The 10,827-nt window shown below is 45.8% G+C and overlaps 4 non-coding genes across 4 annotated transcripts; 2 read left to right on the plus strand and 2 right to left on the minus strand.

Moving 5' to 3' along the window:
• Window positions 1–6,106: 6,106 nt before the first annotated feature.
• On the minus strand, window positions 6,107–6,201 carry TRNAI-UAU (transfer RNA isoleucine (anticodon UAU)). The gene is made up of 2 exons: window positions 6,164–6,201; window positions 6,107–6,142 (listed from the first exon to the last, which is right to left on the minus strand). It is a non-coding gene; the product is annotated as a tRNA-Ile (tRNA).
• Window positions 6,202–7,155: 954 nt separating this feature from the next.
• On the plus strand, window positions 7,156–7,227 carry TRNAT-UGU (transfer RNA threonine (anticodon UGU)). The gene has a single exon. It is a non-coding gene; the product is annotated as a tRNA-Thr (tRNA).
• Window positions 7,228–8,382: 1,155 nt separating this feature from the next.
• Window positions 8,383–8,477, minus strand: TRNAI-UAU (transfer RNA isoleucine (anticodon UAU)). The gene is made up of 2 exons: window positions 8,440–8,477; window positions 8,383–8,418 (listed from the first exon to the last, which is right to left on the minus strand). It is a non-coding gene; the product is annotated as a tRNA-Ile (tRNA).
• Window positions 8,478–8,769: 292 nt separating this feature from the next.
• TRNAS-GCU (transfer RNA serine (anticodon GCU)) lies at window positions 8,770–8,851 on the plus strand. The gene has a single exon. It is a non-coding gene; the product is annotated as a tRNA-Ser (tRNA).
• The last annotated feature ends 1,976 nt before the right edge of the window (window positions 8,852–10,827 follow it).

Genomic DNA, 10,827 nt, shown 5'->3' on the forward strand with positions numbered 1-10,827 from the left:
GATTTTGTGTCACAAGGTAATCGGTACGCTGATGAGGTCGCCCGCTATTGTGCGGAGCAAGATTATTCTTTCTCAAAGGTGGAAATTGATGGCGCTGAAGAAAAGACAGAATTAAGCATGATGTTGGAAACAGTTGATACTTGGGAGGATTTAAGAGTAATGCAGGAGAACGCACCTGAAACTGAGAAAAAGGCATGGGAAATAGCAGGTTGTGTGCGAAGCGAAATGGATTTTTGGATTTCAGCAGATGGGAGGGCTGTGTTACCTGAGGAACTAGCGAATCCCATGGCAAGACAAATACATGGTCCAGTACACTTAGGAAGGGATGCCATGCTGAGGGTGTTCAGGCAGACTTGGTATTGCCCTAAGTTTAGAATAGCAGAGGAATCAGTATGCAAGCGATGTGTTACCTGCCAACAATTAAATGTAGGGAAAAGAACACCAGTTACACTGAGTCACATTGGGAGGTCTGGGGGGCCTTTGAACAGAATGCAATTAGATTTTATTGAAATGCCAAAAATCAACCGCCTTAGGTATGTTTTGGTGGTTGTATGCATATTTTCCAGATGGGTTGAAGCATACCCTACACGCAGGTGCGATACACTCACAGTAGCCAAACTGTTGCTCAGGGAGTTGATACCACGCTTCGGGGTGCCTGCCTCTCTGGAATCGGATAGAGGAACACATTTTAACAGCGAAATTGTGAAGATGCTGTGCTCTGCATTAAAGATCGATCAAAAACTGCATTGTAGTTATCGACCAGAGGCCTCAGGGATTGTGGAGCAAGTAAATGGCACTCTGAAGAGTCGACTAGCTAAAGTCTGTTCATCCACATCTTTGAGTTGGCCAGATGCTCTTCCTTTAGTGCTCATGAGCATGCGTAGCACACCCGACAGGAGGACAGGTCTCTCCCCGCACGAGGTTCTGATGGGGAGGGCCATGAGACTTCCTACTGTTCCAACTGCTGCCCTATTAAACATAACAGATGATCTGATCTTGGATTATTGTAAGGGACTGTCTGACGCCATCCATTCTGTGTCCCTTCAGGTGCAGGCTGCTGAAGTTCCATCATCAAGGAACCTGTGTCATGATCTGTGCCCAGGGGACTGGGTGCTGGTCAAGAAGCACGTCCGGAAGAACTGCCTAGATGTACGTTGGCGTGGGCCCTTTCAGGTAATCCTGATCACGAATACCGCGGTGAAGTGCGGGGGGCTGCCAAATTGGATCCATGCATCCCATACTCGAAGATTTCCAGCACCTCTAGAAGAAACAGCTCCTCTCCCAGACGAAAGTCCAGTCGTGGAAGAAGAGTCACAAGAGGGGACCGGATCAGCTGTGGGGGTGTCGGAAGAAGTTGGGAACGCATCTGACCCAGAAGAAGAGGGAAGGCAGGACGGCAGTGAAACTGAAGATGCAACTGAAGGAGAGAGCTGCAGTGAATACGACTCAGACACAGATCAGTACCAGAGCGATCAAGAACCAAGTGTGAGGACAAGAAATAGGAGAACAAGGCGTGAAGCAGCCACTTGGCCGGAAAGAAGGAGGAGGCAAAGTTTGAGGTCGGCTCAGGAAGAAACGCTTGCTCCTATATCCGAAGACTCGGATACGGAAGAAGATACCCAGGATCAAGCTCAAGAAGGTCCAAGAAGATCAAGGAGGGTGCGAGTACCTAGCAGAAGATACTCTACTCCTGATTGGACCTACCTCGTTGCAGATGTCCGGGGGACACAGAACCGGGAGGGTCAGGGAAGTGAGCCTGATCAGAATTGAACCTATCATCACAGTGCAAATAAGGTTCCTGCTACCAGGAGTAGAGGCCGAAAGATTGCTGACACTCAACATCGTCTATCCTCCTCTCCTGAGCGGAATCAGAAAATTGATTTTAGAGACAGTTGACTTTCCGGTTTGTTGTTCACAATATCCAATATTGGAGAGAACTCTTCTTCGATTGGAAATGCTTGAGCGAGTAGTGGAAGTTCTTGGCACGCTCATTGTCTTGGATTAATACTTAGTTGCGGATGTCTTCGAAGGGGCGCAGAACTGGGAAGGTGAAGAAAGTGATCTTGGTTAGAACGGACCCCTTCGTAACTGTGGATGTAGAGTTGATAGTACCAGGAGTGGAGATTGAAAAAACATTAACTCTTCATTTTGTTTGTCCTCTTGTCCTGAGCGAAATAAGAAGAATAATCCTAGAGACAGTCGAATTTCCATGTTGTTGTACGAATTGCCCGGAATTTGAGGGAATACTTCTTCGTATGGACATTTATGAGGACGTGGTGTCACTCCTTGGAACACTCATAGTTTCAGATTGATAAAAGACTTTGAAAATAACTTTGTAAATATTGCTGCAAGATAACCTAGCGCCGAGTGGAAGAAGAAAAAATGGTAGGGACTTCCTTTTAGTGGACGGAGAAGGGCTAGGGTTGTCTTTTTCTACAGGACTCTAGAATTGTTTTGCGGAGTAAATTGTCCGCTTCCAGGTGTATGCTAAAGAGAGACATTGTTTGAAAGAGAGACTTTGTTCGGAGAGAAGGAGAAGTTGGTGCTAGAAGAACATCCAAAGCTACACTGTTTGAGAACATGGAGGCCGGCAACCCGAACCGCAGGGCAAAATGTATAGTTGGCACACTTTTGGGGGTAGTGATTTCTCTTATAGTTTTAGTGGGTACCGTCTCATACATAGTGGGACACGAGAGGGATGCAACTGCAGTCAAGGAAGACAAGGGAGTGTCAACACAGAGGACAACTACTGTTAATTATAAGGGAAACATCAATGATCAAGACAAAGTTTTGTTGGATGCGGAAATAAAAAGGTTACATACAGATGAATCACAGGGAAATTTTAGGTCAAATGCTTATGCCAAATTACTTTATGAGTACATTGATGTCATGGAGGCGAAGAATTACTACGTTTGTATGCAGTTACCAGCTTCTGTGGATGAGGGTATCAGATACCATCATCTTCCATTGACATATGGAATCACATGTAGTTTGTTGTTGAGCATATTTTATGGACGAGAAGGGTTCGAGTATTATTTCTCGAATTTTGACTCAACATTGCCAGAGGTCCCAAATTATAAGCATTTGAATAAGTGGGACTATTACAAGTGTGAAGACAGGTTACAGAAATGGGTCCTTCCATGGAAAACGTTAGATACATCACATGCCCGAAGGAATAATTTGACTTGTCAAGTATCAGAAATTGAAAAGAAGTTTATAGGGCAGGTAGATACTCGATACAGAAGGCAAAAGATTCAAAAAGCTTCAGGACAATGGGAACCAGATTGGACCAAGGAAGAAAGGGAACATCAAAGGAAGGGTAGCAAGGGTCCAATTGCCTTAGATAAAGAGAAAAGAGGGAAACTATGTATTCATAGAAGTTACTCCTATTATGAGAATTTGTTTGTAGGGGAAGTCAGTTGTGAACATGCCTTCCAATTGGAGTATTACTCCAAGGATTTCTTGAAAGAAATGCAAGCAATACCAAATGTATATTTTGTATGTGGAAGAAATGCCTATGTGAAGTTACCAGATAATTGGTACGGATCATGCTATTTAGCGATTGTCTTTCCCAAAATATACCATGCCGAGAATTTGGAGACAACAAAGAGAGGAAAACAAGCTAGAGGGAGGAGAGATCTAGGCGCTGAAGAAGTGGTTGGAGATGTATTTGGTGTGGTATTTCCCTTTTTGGGATTGATATTGAATGACATCAAGCTTGGGAGATTGGCTACAGTCGTAGATAGGTTGTCTGCCAGTACTGCTAGATCCTTAATGCTGGTGGAGGGCGAGATGCAATCGATAAGGGAAATGGTTCTTCAGAACCGACTTGCTCTAGACGTTCTGTTAGCCAAAGAGGGAGGAGTTTGTAAGGCTTTGAAGGTCCAGGAATGCTGCACTTACATTCCGGACAATTCAAAACCTCTAGAGAAATACATACGAAACATCAGTGCAATTCACCACGAAGTTGAGGATCTGACAAAAGTAAATGTGTGGGAAAAAGTAGGTCATGGAATGGGTAAAGTTGGGGGTTGGTTTGCCAATCTAGGAAAGGGTATCGTTTGGTACATACTGAAACCCATCATCATAATTGTGATTTGTGTAATCACTTTGTGGGGATTGGTGCGTCTGTATCAATGGTATAGAGCAAACAGGTTGCAGAGATCTATGAGAGAACAGGAGAGAAGACTGACTGCAATGCAAGATACCCAATATAAGAGTCTGAAGGCATTGGAAACAATGAAAAGAGGTGGTACTGCCATGACTTCACTTTGAAGGGTCCTACATTTTTGTGATGGTGTTTTGATGGTGATGACTCCTGAAAGTCATCAAAGGGGGGACTGAGAGAGCACAAATCTGAAAAAATGTATAAGTGCACCATATTTACAAGCACGTAGTTAGTTTAAATATATTTTGCACAAGAGAGTTGTATATCCAGAAGTGAAATATACAGAGTGTTTAAGTAGAGTAACGATAACCATAGCAATGTGGAGACTAATGTAGAAATGTTAGAATGAATATGGAAACCTCATGTTTTCATGTTAAGTGATCATGTAAGAGAAAAAATGCAAACCAGTTAAAATGTGTAGGCCGCATGGCAATTCACAGTAAATATAACAGTGCTGCTAAAATAATGTGAGGTGGGGTTGACATTGTTCTTCCAAATGTATTATTGAACTTAGTACTGAAATATATGTTTTATAGATGTGTTGCATTATAGAAACGTGTGTTAGTTAAGAATACTGTTTAAATCAAGTTAAATGTTTTCAGAGTGCAGGGACCCGCTTCATGTAAATCAAGTAGGCCTGAACAGATAATGTCGTTTCTTTGATCTGCAATGTGCTCGTTAGTGAAGAAGTCGAGAGGCGCCAAGTACAGAGTTTTACACATGTTTTATGGCCTATAGATATGGTGGAGTCTGGAATTTGAGGCCCACCGTAGGACGGTCTGTATGCAGGTGCGAGGGGTCCTAATCAGTCGGAATGAATGGGGCTATGTTCAGTGACGCTTGGCACCGGCTTGTAGGAGGTTTCAGGAATTTCAGGGGGTACCGACGAACTGAAGAAGAAGCCTGGGAACCAAGGTCAACTTTAACGAGGGTCTCGAAGAGTATCATCATGGAGTTTTACCGCCGAAATCGATACCACGTGAGGGGCGTCCCGAGGGGCGTTCCTATTGGAAATGTGATTTTGTATTAGGGAAATTGACCCGGGAGAAGAGCAGAGCAGATGATTTTGGGAGCCTAAGAGAGCGGTTGGGTAGGTAGATAGGCTGACCACAAGAGACCGATTTACAGAAGAGACTAAGAGAAGTGCGTGATCTTCTTAGGAAGTCACCACGGCTGACACCTTTTGGGAGAGATCTTGTTAAGTAGGGATGTCACTTAGACTAGTGTAGGGACAGACTAACCTGAATTTTCTTTTCTGTAATGACTCTTAAGTTGCAACTTGTATCTATTCTTGCAACGCTTATGATCTTCGAACTTGTGCTTATTATTTTGTTTTGTAGGCTTAGAGCTTTCAAAGAATATATGTTTGTAGTGATACCAGTGTACCTTTTAAATCTTATCTTGAGAAGTTTGTATCTTCAGTTATCTTTGACTTTACATTAAATCTTTAAACTTTAACACTAGTCAGTGGTCATTTAGAGTGGTGTGAATTCTTAACTGATTGACTTAGTAGCAGATTACCTTTTACTCCATGACAGGTACCAACGATTCAGTCGACCTGGTTTGGGATCTGGTAAGGTAACTAGAGACCAGAAATCCCGCGTTAACATGTCTTTCAGTTAAATTGTATTGTAAGTAGCTGATACAGCACTGTTTGCAGCTCCTCAGTATATGGTTATCTCGTGACAACAATGTTTTCATCATATTTATTATTCTACAAATGTATTTTTAAATGCACTGATGTGGTGTTTGCATGCTATGCAAGACGGCACATCATGGAATGTTTATAAGGAGCATCGAATAGGATTGTGATATTTGCACCTGGAAGAGTCGGACACGCAGATCCTGAAAAGAAGTAAAGACTCTCTAGCAAGGGCCGTCTTTACCCTGAGTTTAATCTTTACTTTTAGTGAAATGGTTTATGAAAAACCAGTAAGCTGCTCCAGGTGAGGCTCGAACTCACAACCTCAGCATGCCTCAATGCAAGTACTGCTGTATAAGTACCGCTCGCTAACCGATTGCGCCACTGGAGCTCACTGTTCTCATATCTCCCCAGTTGAGCCATCTAGAGCTGACCAAGTAGATACTGGCACTCCTCCCTTATTCACTGTGCAAGATCGACTCACATGCTAGCATGTTATCATGTCTTTTAAAAACTACAGTCCTAATGGAACAGATTTAATAATTCTGCTATATCATGTGCTCTGTCTATTGAACACCACATACATTTGCCAGTTCTGACACAGTCTAGGAGAAACGTATGATTATTTGTAATTAGCACATAGTAAGAATTTCCTAAAAAATGAAACATAGTCACCTGAGGTGGCCGAGTGGTTAAGGCGATGGACTGCTAATCCATTGTGCTCTGCACGCGTGGGTTCGATTCCCACCTTCGTCAGAACGCCATCAGACGCTCTTTTGAAGGTGGGCATGTCTCGTAGTACAATTACACTCTCTTTCAAGACACAGCCATAATCCACTAGAAGGGCCCAACTGACTATTCCATTTTGGCAATTATGTCACATTAAGGGAAGTGTTTTGTGCTTAATTGAAATTAGATCCTTCATGAAGTGTCCAGAGGATTGCCTTTCTCTCACTCCTGGCCTTCAAACCAGGTTGGATAGATAGACTGATAAGAAAGCAGCTCTTACTCCTAAAGTTTCAGCCATCTCAAGTGTATGACTGTTGACATATGTCTGCCCCACAGAGACAGATCACTTCTAATAAGTGAGTTCTCTATCTGTCACTGATTGCGGACATACTAACTAGAGCTATCAGTATGGTCATAAATGTGAATACTCTTATGTTCTCAAATCAAAATGGAGTTTTTCCTACTTCCAAGAAAAGTGTCTTAAGCATGCTCTTCAATTTGTGCACGCATGTAGACATTCAAATGCAACTGCATTTCCATACAGAGTCTCAAAATCATAGATATCTTCATACCGCAGTAAGAATACATGAAGCGATTTACATACTGCAGGCAGGCTGGCCTTGTAGCTCAGTGGCAGAGCACTGGTCTTGTAAACCAGGGGTCATGAGTTCAAGCCTCATCAGGGCCTTTTTATATGTGAGTTTCTGTATGTTGTTTCCAAGTCATTCTTTCTAGGAGTCACACCTTGTCTTAAGTTTGCTTATTGACAAGCTTCCCTTTCCTGCTTTTATCGTATCAAGAAGACTTCATGAAAACCATTGAACCATAAACTATTGCCTCACCCCTTCCGATCGCCTGACGAACGCCTGACAAACGCCATTCTCACCCCGCCGGGCAAAGCCAAATAAGCCATGCATATTTGAAGTTCCTTTGAAAGTCAGAGCGAGGACTATGACCTCTGTTCCGACTGAGTCTGCATCCACAGAAAGGATGAAATAAGGATCTAGAAATTTCACCAAGGAGATGTGAACTTCATCCCCCTTAAAATACTTTTCCTCCCAGATGCCCCGGCTCTAAGTCAAATGAGGTTAATCTTCAAAACCCCACCCCCACTAACCATAAATATCCGACTCTCCTGCTGTCCATTCAAATGATACAAGCTATCTTGTACATAGAGAGAATGTGAGAAAAAGCAGAATCGCTTCATAGATTTGGTGACCTTGGAAGGGTCGGCTGGATAAAGTTGTGAACCTGATTTCGGGAAAAGGAGTATCGTGATGGGGATGAGGAAAAGAGAACATGGACCACATTCACAAGTTAGAGAAATAAATGTAATAGGTTGAATGGTTTTAAAAAGTTAACTTTGAGCACGAATTGTGTTTTTTAAACTGCAAAGAATTAAAAAATTAATGTGGGATTGGAGGCACAATCTGAGCAGAAAGCACCATAAGCTGCTATGGTGCAACTCTTATGTTGACTAGAACCATTAATATGATGACGCTCTTCTTTTGATATGTCTTTCAGTTAAATTGTATTGTAAGTAGCTGATGCAGCACTGTTTGCAGCTCCTCAGTATATGGTTATCCCGTGACAACAATGTTTATATCATATTTATTATTCTACAAATTTATTTTTAAATGCACTGATGTGGTGTTTGCATGCTATGCAAGACGGCACATCATGGAATGTTTATGAGGAGCATCGAATAGGATTGTGATATTTGCACCTGGAAGAGTCGGACACGCAGATCCTGAAAAGAAGTAAAGACTCTCTAGCAAGGGCCGTCTTTACCCTGAGTTTAATCTTTACTTTTAGTGAAATGGTTTATGAAAAACCAGTAAGCTGCTCCAGGTGAGGCTCAAACTCACAACCTCGGCATGCCTCAATGCAAGTAGTGCTGTATAAGTACCGCGCGCTAACCGATTGCGCCACTGAAGCTCACTGTTCTCATATCTCCCCAGTTGAGCCATCTAGAGCTGACCAAGTAGATACTGGCACTGCTCCCTTATTCACTGTGCAAGATCGACTCACATGCTAGCATGTTATCATGACTATTAAAAACTACAGTCCTAATGGAACAGATTTGATAATTCTGCTATATCATGTGCTCTGTCTATTGAACACCACATACATTTGCCAGTTCTGACACAGTCTAGGAGAAACTTATGATTATTTGTAATTAGCACATAGTAAGAATTTCCTAAAAAATGAAACATAGTCACCTAAGGCAGACGAGGTGGCCGAGTGGTTAAGGCGATGGACTGCTAATCCATTGTGCTCTGCACGCGTTCGTTTGAATCCCACCTTCATCGGAACGCCATCAGACACTATTTTGAAGGTGGGCATGTCTCGTAGTACAATTACACTCTCTTTCAAGACACAGCCATAATCAACTAGAAGGGCCCAACTGACTATTCCATTTTGGCAATTATGTCAAATTAAGGGAAGTGTTTTGTGCTTAATTGAAATTAGATCCTTCATGAAGTGTCCAGGGGATTGCCTTTCCCTCACTCCTGGCCTTCTAACCAGTTTGCATAGATAGACTGATAAGAAAGCAGCTCTTACTCCTAAAGTTTCAGCCATCTCAAGTGTATGACTGTTGACATATGTCTGCCCCACAGAGACAGATCACTTCTAATAAGTGAGTTCTCTATCTGTCACTGATTGCGGACATACTAACTAGAGCAGGGGTGCCCAAACCTGTCCTGGCGGGCCGTATCCATGCCAGATTTTTGGGATATCCCCATCTGGGGATCACGGTTCGATCCCCGCCACCGGCAGCAGATTAGCCCAGCACCAGGTGACTCTGGGAAATAGCTGGCGCCGCGGCTAGGGCGGCTGACTCCGGAATCTGGAGATTTTTTTATTTAAGGTTTTTGTAGAGCGCGTAGTAACCCTCGAGCATCCCAGAGATCAGGGTTCGATCCCCGGCACCGGCCGCAGATTAGCCCAGCACCACATGACTCTGGGAAATAGCTGGCGCCGCGGCTAGGGAGGCTGACTCCGGAATCTGGAGATCACGGTTCGATCCCCGGCACCGGCGGCAGATTAGCCCAGCACCAGGTGACTCTGGGAAATAGCTGGCGCCGCGGCTAGGGCGGCTGACTCCGGAATCTGGAGATTTTTTTATTTAAGGTTTTTGTAGAGCGCGTAGTAACCCTCGAGCATCCCAGAGATCCGGGTTCGATCCTCGGCACCGGCCGCAGATTAGCCCAGCACCATGTGACTCTGGGCAATAGCTGGCGCCGCGGCTAGGGTGGCTGACTCCGGAATCTGGGGATCACGGTTCGATCCCCGGCACCGGCGGCAGATTAGCCCAGCACCATGTGACTCTGGGCAATAGCTTGCTTAATCTTCCCGACGGCCCCTAGCGCCTAGAGACCCTTACGGGTGATTGTGCGCCTTACAAATGTGGATTATTATTATTATTATTATTATTATTATTTGGGCCGATTCCGATCCGGTTCGTAAAAGCACATCTGCCCGAATCTGTCGGACAACCACGTACGCCCGGGAGAGGACTGCCCGGGACCCGTGGAGCCCGTCCTGGTCACTCTGACCTGCCATCGGCCTGAAGAAGGGAGCGCCGGACGCCCGGGGGGAGGACTGCCCGGGACCCGTGGAGCCCGTCCTGGGCACTCTGACCTGCCGTCGGCCCGGGGAAGGGAGCCCCGGACGCCCGGGGGGAGGACTGCCCGGGACCCATGGAGCCCGTCCTGGGCACTCTGACCTGCCGACGGCCCGGGGAAGGGAGCCCCGGACGCCCGGGGGAGGACTGCCCGGGACCCGTGGAACTCGTCCTGGGCACTCTGACATGCCGCTGACCCGGGGAAGGGAACCCCGGACGCCCGGGAACCGTGGAGCCCGTCCTGGGCACTCTGACAAGCCGTCGGACCGGGGAAGGGAGTCCCAGATACCCGGGACCCGTGGAGCCCGTCATGGGCACTCTGACAAGCCGGTGTCCCGGGGAAGGGAGCCCCGGACGCCCGGGACTCGTGGAGCCCGTCCTGGGCACTCTGGCATGCCGTTGGCCTGGGGAAGGGAGCCCCGGACGCCCGGGGCCCGTGGAGCCCATCCTGGGCAGTTTGACATGCCGTTGGCCTGGGGAAGGGAGCCCCGGACGCCCGGGGGGGGAGGACTGCCAGGGACCCGTGGAGCCCGTCCTGGGTACTTTGACCTGCCGTTGGCCTGGAGATGGAAGCCCCGGATGCCTGGGGGAGGACTGCCCGGGACCCATGGAGCCTGTCCCGGGTACTTTGCCATGCTGTTGGCCTCCTGGAGATAGGTT

Source organism: Lissotriton helveticus, chromosome 5_1 (assembly GCF_964261635.1).
Source record: "Lissotriton helveticus chromosome 5_1, aLisHel1.1, whole genome shotgun sequence".
In the NCBI taxonomy this organism is placed as follows: domain Eukaryota; kingdom Metazoa; phylum Chordata; class Amphibia; order Caudata; family Salamandridae; genus Lissotriton; species Lissotriton helveticus.